Raw genomic sequence first — 7990 nt, forward strand, 5'->3', positions numbered from 1 at the left:
ATATATATATATGTAATACAACACGCACATTCCCAGCTGAGACAAAGCAACTCTCTGCCTTTTTGTTTCAGCTTTCATACTGTAAACAAGCGTCCTTTTAAATGTCTCTTTAGTGTCACTTTTTTGGTGTGCTTTTTGTTGGCGATTTTGCTGTTTAAAATGGCACCCAATCACAAGTGCTGAAGTGCTATCCTGTGTTCCTGAGTGCCAGAAGACTGTGATTGCCGTGTGGAGAAAAGACAAGCTTTTCCTGTGTTTGATAAGCTTTGTTCATGCATGAGTTCTAGTGCTGGTGGCCATGAGTTCAATGTTAATGAATCAACAATATATATTAAATCAGGTATCCTTAAATGGAATTGGAGAAAATAAGGTAACGTATTGATCAGTTAATGAAAATGTTGTGACCAGTGGCTCGCAGGAACCTAACCCTAGGTTTCCTCTAGGAGCAGTGGTTCAATATTTGCTAATTCAGTGTTTGACTGAATAATAAGAATTGACTGCACATAAATGGAATCCAAGTACTCAGAGGGGCAGCCTCCTTTAGGACAAGCTTTTGACTGCAGGGAGTATCCCTGGGAGGGCAGGAGAAGCAGGAGTAGTTCTGGCCATGCAGGGTGTGCCTCAGCTGGGCACAGATTTTTCTGTCAGACTGAAAAAAGCAACAACCAAAAAGATGCAACCACATTTGGTCCCTTAGAAGCATAAGTTGTCATAGAAGATCCATCTGGAAACGGAGAGTAAATGTTCCCCCTTCCCCACAAATTGTTAATTCAGGAGTATTTTCCCTCATCTTTGAACCTACATAAGAGTTTGTAGAAAACGTTTGATACTCAAAACCAATAAATTGAAAGCTTTCCCACAACCAGACAATAGACCCCATTACGCAGGGTATAACATTTGTTATACTTAGCAATTCTCTTGTTTGCTTGGAGCACCAGCCTTTTCAGAAAGGGATCATTTTGTCCCTTCTGATTGAAAAGATCACAAAATGCTTCAATTTGGTGAGAAGTTTTGCCAACATATCTATTTCCCCCCAAACTCTTACTTTATGAAATGTTTGCAAATTGTTTCACACATACCGTATATGAGAATGTGAAAGTGATTCAGAAAAGGGAAAGCTTCACTTAAAGCGACTGGAAAATGCAAGTAGAAGGGAACAAAGGGAACATGGGTAACCGTGGCCCATATAATTTAATAAAATGCCTCTAGCCTCTTATTTTGGCAGTTTCCAAGGTACCACGATTTTAAAAAACAATGTCCCAACAAACGTCCACCTGAAAACAGTGTTGCATATTTCAGTGCTTTCACTCAATACATATTGACTGAGTGTCTTCTGTGTGTGTCAGACACTGGAGTAACTTTGCTTATCTACACTGCTGAATAAAATAGGTATGGATCCTGGTTTTATGGGGCTTATTATCTCATGGGAGTAGGCAGTCTGGTGGGGAAGTTTACTGTCTTGCTTTGGCATCTCCTTAGGATAAATTCCTAGAAGCTGGAAATTTAGAGTCAATGACCATGCTGGCTTAAGTTTTAATTCAGTTCACCAGACTGCCCTCTTAAATAGTTATACCAAATCACGTTCCTCCGATACCCACACCAGTATTGGTGTGGTTATTCTTTTTAAGTCTGTGCCAATCTGATGGATTAAATGAGATATCACAATTGCTTGAATTGGCATTTCTGGGATTTCTTTGCTTTTTTTTTAACTGAGGTTGAGCATCTTTTCATGGGTATATTGCCATTTGTGTTTCTCCTTTTGTGAATCTGCCCCATTTCTCATTAGTGTGATAATTTTCTCATTGAGTTGTAAGAGTTATAGATTTAAAATATTAACACTTTTTCATATGTATGACAAATACTTCCTTGTTTTTTTTTGTCTTTGAACTTGATTTATGACCTCTGGTCTTACATACAAAGTTTAAATTGTTTTGTAGTCAAATATGTCATTATTTTCCTTATGATTTATTTACTTAACAAAAATAGCTCTAAGTGCCAGGGCACTGTTACATGTGTTTTACGGATATTCATTCATTTAATCTTTATCACCACCCTACGAAGTGGGTCTTGCTGTATCCTCCATCTTTCCCCCTTTTTTTTTAAGATGAGGAAACTAGGGGTTTCCCTGGTGGCGCGGTGGCTGAGAATCCGCCTGCCAATGCAGGGGACACGGGTTCGAGTCCTGGTCCGGGAAGATCCCACATGCCGTGGAGCAACTAAGCCCGTGTGCCACAACTACTGAGCCTGCGCTCTAGAGCCCACGAGCCACAAGTACTTAAGCCCGTGCGCCTAGAACCCGTGCACAGCAACAAGAAAAGCCACCGCAATGAGAAGCCCGTGCACCACAACAAAGAGTAGCCCCCGCTGGCAGCAACTAGAGAAAGCCCGTGACCCAACGCAGCCAAAAACAAATAAATAAATAAATTTATTTAAAAAAAAAAAAAAGATGAGGAAACTAGGTAGAGAGAAGGAAGTTAAGTACCTTGATTAAGGTTACCCAGTTAGTATGTGGTGAAGTGAGAATACGGACGTAGTCCCAGGCCACTAAGCTATATCAGCTCTGGTCTTGGTATTAGGCTCTCTGTGTGTGTTTATTTGTGGTTGCTTCATAAATGCTCACTGAATCTTCCCCATCCTTGAGGGCAAGTGCCACCTCTTTTATTTCTCCCAGTTCCTTCCCAGTGCCCTCCACATAGTACTGGGCATGGTATAGCTAGATGCTTAATAAGTACTTTTTGACTGAATGAATTGACTAAATCTGGATTCTGGATCATCAGCTCACACTTCTGTTTATGCTCAAAGAGGAGTTGACAGGTTCTATATTTTCCATTTTGCTTCCAGCAGGTGACTTGATAGGCTCGGCTTTGGCTAGGGCACCTGAGCTAATGAATGTCCCTCCACGGGTTCAGCTGTACTTTCCCTTACTCCACAGCCCTCCTTCCCTCTTCATATAAGCCTCCTGGCTCTAATCCCTGCCGGAGTAATTCTAATAAGCCTTTTCCCAGGCACCACCCTTCAGAACCTGTCAGGTAAACACCAAGGACGCACAAGTGGAAAACACCAAGGACGCACAAGTGGAAAACCCCAAGGGGGGATGACCGGAAAGCCCAAAGGATGCTTGAACGAGCCTTTGAAACTCACCAAGAGATGGAGGGTCTTCCAGCTGTGGTCCTGGGTGTCTCTTCCTCCTGCAAAGGAGGGAAGGAAGTGAGGAACTATTTTACTACGATGAACAGCATTCTCACATGTTATCTCAAAGAGACTTAGTCAACCCACAATTAAGGAGTTATCTTTGAACATAATCTCTTGTCTTCTCATATTCAGTCATTGGATAGATTCTCATGGTTCTTCCTGTGAAGCCTCTCATGCATTCAGTTTTTCCAGTCTCACTGACTACTTTCTAATTCAGTGGGTCCCAAAACGTGGTCCCTGAACCAGCAGCAGCATCACCTAGGAGCTTCTTAGAGATGCAAATTCTCAGGCCTCAGCTCAGACCTACTGAATCAGACACTCTGGGGGTGGGGGCCAGCAAGCTGAGTTTACATAAGCCCTACAGGTAATTCTGATGCACATTCAGGTTTGAGAACCACTGCTCTAATGGAACCTCCCTTTTATTATTCAAACATTATAAAGGTGTTGAGTGCTTATTGTAGAAAATTTGGAAAATATAGACAAGTATGAAAGAAGCAGGCAAAAAAATTACCCCATAACTCTACCCCGCAGAGGGAAACACTATTTTACTATTTTAACATTTTTTCGTATTAAAAAATGTTAAAAAAGATAATCTTTGTTTTTGTATGGATTACTGCAGTGCTTTCTGATTGGTTCTGTCTACTTTTGGTCTTCCATTTCCTTCTTTCTGCTCCCAAAACTCATCTTGGATCCAGGATCCCATTCTTCTTTTTTAAAATTGAGATATATTTGACATATAACACTGTGTGAGTTTAAGGTGTACAGCATACTGATTTGATACATTTATACTGAAATATTCTCGCCACTATAGCATTAGCTAATACCTCTATTGTGTCACATAATTATCATTTCTTCTAGTATTGGGAATAATTAAGATCTAGTCACTTAGCAAGTTTAATGCTTATAATACAGTTTTGTTGTATGTAATCACTGTACTGTGTATTAGGGCTCTAGGACTTATTTATCTACTAGAGGCAAGCTATTCTTTTTTTTAAAGCATATTTCTGATAGAGCAACTTCTGGATCCAAAAATACTCAATGAGTTCCTCTTCCCCTCTGATTGTACATAAACTGCTTACCTTAGCATTCAGGGAGTTTTGTGATAGGATGTTTCCTCACTTATCCACTAATATGCATGCTCCATAAGGAACAAAAACTTTGTATCCCTGGAACCTAATAACGTCATGTACTTGGTGGGTACTCAATATATTTGTTCAAGGAATGAATGCATCTTCTTTTTTTTTTTTAATTTATTTTTGGCTGCCTTGGGTCTTCGTTGCTGCGCGCACGGGCTTTCTCTAGTTGTGGCAAGCCGGGGCTACTACTCTTCGTTGCAGTGCATGGGCTTCTCATTGTGGTGGCTTCTCTCTATGGAGCATGTGCTCTAGGCGCACAGGCTTCAGTAGTTGTGCTGCACGGGCTCAAAAGTTGTGGCTCGTGGGCCCTAGAGTGCAGGCTCAGTAGTTGTGGCACATGGGCTTAGTTGCTCCACGGCATGTGGGGATCCTCCCGGACCAGGGCTCGAACCCGTGTCCCCTGCACTGGCAGAGCAGATTCTTAACCACTGCGCCACCAGGGAAGTCCTGAATGCATCTTCTAATACAGTCAAGTCATAGTTGATAAATCGGTATGCGCCATGCATGTCTCCTGCCTGGAAAAGCAGCTTCTGCTGTGGCGCTTTCTCAAAGTGCATATGCCTGGGACCTGTCCTAGGAGATTCTGATCTATTAGGTGTGGCTTCCCAGTTATCCCCAATTGAGAAGCTCAGGTCTAGAATGTCCCTTCGCCGTTTCTATGGACCTATGTTTATTATTCTCCTTCCAAAGTCACCTCCCTTCCCCTCCCCAGTCCTGTTGTACCAGATGGTTCTACTGTGCCTCCTGCTGTTAGGAGGGGAGAAGGGAAGAGTTACCTGAATTAGGCCAAGCCGATCAGTTTATTTCCCTGGGAATCTGAACTATGTAGCGGAAGGCTGAGGCAGTCTGAAGGTGGTGGGTGCTGGCAATCAGAGGGTCCTTTGCACTTGCTGCTGGCAGCCATATGTGGTGATACATGAGTAGAGGAAGCCAGCCTTCGGGTAGGAGAGCGGACAGACATACAGAGGGAGGCAGGAAAGACAACTTGGTCCCAGAGGGCAAGAGGTAAATGGAGAGGAAAACCATCTAATGATGCCCCAGTTCCACGCAGTCCAGCTGTGCTTCCTGTCCCAGGCTTGACCCAGGTTCCCACTTGAGTATCCTTTTCCCTGGAGTCAATTTGAAGGTTCCTGTTCAGAAGCCCGTCTTTCCAGGCCTGCCTCAGATTCCTCCTCGTGTTTGAAAGTCCCTCAGGTCTTCTCACCTGCAGCCCTCTCTCACTGCCATCAGTTCAGTTGTTATGATGGCCTCGACAGGGATCGTGGGGCTTTACACTGAACTGTTCATAAATAATCACGTTGGCTAAATAACCAGTGATGAGGGAGGGGCTTTGATGTTCCAGGGCAGAGAAGCATGTTGGAGAAGAAAGCACAAAACACCACAGCGAGGGCCAGTCCTCTCCACAGAGGAGGAACCTGGGGTCCCATGCTGATTGCGGACTGACTGGGCTAGAATCTGGGTTCTCCCGGTCCCAGATACAAGTACTCTCAGCCCAGGCCCAGATAGGGCCATGGAACGGTCCCATCAAGTCCCCAGTCAGGAAACAGGCGTTGCCCAAAGTGAGTTCTAGAGCACACCTGCGATTCTGCTGTCAAACGTGTTTGTAAAACAATGATTTCAACGGTTCCACTTGTTTCTTTGAGGCTTCTCCGGCTCTAAGGCACAAGGGTACTTCCTGAAAGTTCAAGAGGGGAATTGAGAACGAGGCTGTTCCTAAGCGAATTTGGCTTTTCCCCCTTTGTCAGGGAGCAGGTCCCAGAGATAGGAGTCTATGGAATTATAAGGTGGAAGGGCCACTCTAAGCCTTCTTTTGGCTCTTAGCAAAGGTGTGTATTCCCCATTTCAGACAGACAGGCAACCACGTGTACCCCGCGCTCCACGTCAGGCAGGGCTGGTCCACCACTTCCTCTTCAGAATGAAGGTACCTTCTCACAACTCTTGCTGCATTGCTGATGGGAGACAGAAATTAAGACATATGTTTGAGAATGGAAGAAACCAAAAGCTGCAGAGGGAGAGAGAGGTGAGCTCATGAAAGGCAGCTTACCTCACCTTACTCCACCCTCTGCTTAGGGGCTGCTCCTGGCCCAAAGCTTGCTGCGTCTTTACGTTTCTGTTCACATAGGATGGCTGCTTTAGACACAGTCCTTGTACAGTAACCACGCGCTTACATCGCGTCGTTTTGAGCTCTGAGGAAGGAGGAAAGGACAAGGGGTGAAAATGACTGCCACCTCTACTTAACATAGAGATTTCCACCTACGGTGTGAGTGTGGTCGGGTGGGGAGGCTTGAGACCTGGCAGTTGAAGGGGAGGACGGAAGAGGACTATTTCTTCCTCCCCAAGCCAGCAAAGGTCTCTGGCCTTGGTTCCTTTGATGAGAGATTCACCAGCCTCAACTGATAGGCAGATGGAGGTATCTGCGTTAGACTGAGCTCCTGTCCTGGCTTTGTTACCACCTCTGACCTTTAGAAACTTCGACTCAGGACTTCAGATATATCTCGTTTGTCCCTCTTGCTTCACGCTTTTTGCTTAGTGACTTGGGGTAGGTCAAGTGTTCAGTAATTTAAGTGGGGGGGGGGGGGGGGGATAACCTCAGGCTGCCCCTGGGACTTCACCTCTGAATCATCTCCCAGGTGGGTGGCATTTGCCTTGGCACTGGTAAGTAATAAGGCCTGTGGTGAGTGCCCTGCTGAAAACTTACCACCCACCATCTTGGAGCTTTGTGAAGTGGAACGACTCTCAGATTGATTGGGATTTCCTTATTTTTGGAAATTAAAAAAAACTCAGAAACCCAGTGGGATTTTTCTCCCCCTTTGGCTAGGTTACAAGGTACTGCAACCTGGAGGGGTTTCTGACGGAGATCACTCCGGGCCTTCTTACTGGTTTTCCTGCGGTTTTCAGAGAGCTCAAAAGGGCCTGTCCTCTGGCTCAGGTGGTGGCCGGCAGAATGACCTGGGATTCTCTTCTGTGCAGGAACCTGCTGATTTGGTTACCTGGGCGTGGTGTGCAATCATATTTTTATTTATGTCACCACCAGGGTGTCCTGTTGGACTCTCCTTTCATCCTCTCCAAAGGCTGCTGCTTGGTGTGGCTTCAGCAGCGGGTGGCCCATCTTTGGAGGCACCTAAAGACTTGTAGTGGTGGCCCTGCGAGTTGTCGGTGGGGTTCTTGAAAGCTCTAAATATGAAAGACATGAGGCTTGTTTTCGCTGGAGGCTTAGAGGTCGGGTCGGCTGGGGCGTTGAGCACAACCCACTGGAGGCCCCACGGGTTGGCCTTCAGGACGGGCCTCTTGCTCTGTAATCTGTAATGGCCACCCTCCCTCCCCCGGCAGACACGCGCCTGCGGACAGACGAGAGGAGCAGCCACCTGGGCGGGAGGCTGCGGTGCCTTTGTGCCTTTCCTCCCGGGGCACGAGGTGGCAGCTGGAGGAGGGCTGGGGATGGCCCCCGGGAGTCCCGCCAGGACGCCGTAGTTGGGGAGAAGTGGAATCTCTTGTACCCCTCGCAAGCCTCGCCCGCATCGTAATTCTTTTTATTTTTACTTTCGAGCCATGTAAGGCATGCGGATGGGTAGGAGCGTTCCGGGGACACGTTGCCAGAGGCGCGGTGCCCGCCGGCCCGCGTGGCCAGAGCCCGGGGAAGGGACAGGCCGCGCGCCGCCCGC

At 46.2% G+C, this 7990-nt stretch overlaps 1 protein-coding gene across 2 annotated transcripts in view; it reads left to right on the plus strand.

The window, feature by feature from the left end:
• FOXN3 (forkhead box N3) overlaps nucleotides 1-7990 on the plus strand; it is a 403658-nt gene that overhangs the window by 156382 nt on the left and 239286 nt on the right. The window lies entirely within an intron of this gene.

The sequence above is a fragment of the Lipotes vexillifer genome, unplaced genomic scaffold, assembly GCF_000442215.2.
Source record: "Lipotes vexillifer unplaced genomic scaffold, Lipotes_vexillifer_v1.1 scaffold751, whole genome shotgun sequence".
In the NCBI taxonomy this organism is placed as follows: domain Eukaryota; kingdom Metazoa; phylum Chordata; class Mammalia; order Artiodactyla; family Lipotidae; genus Lipotes; species Lipotes vexillifer.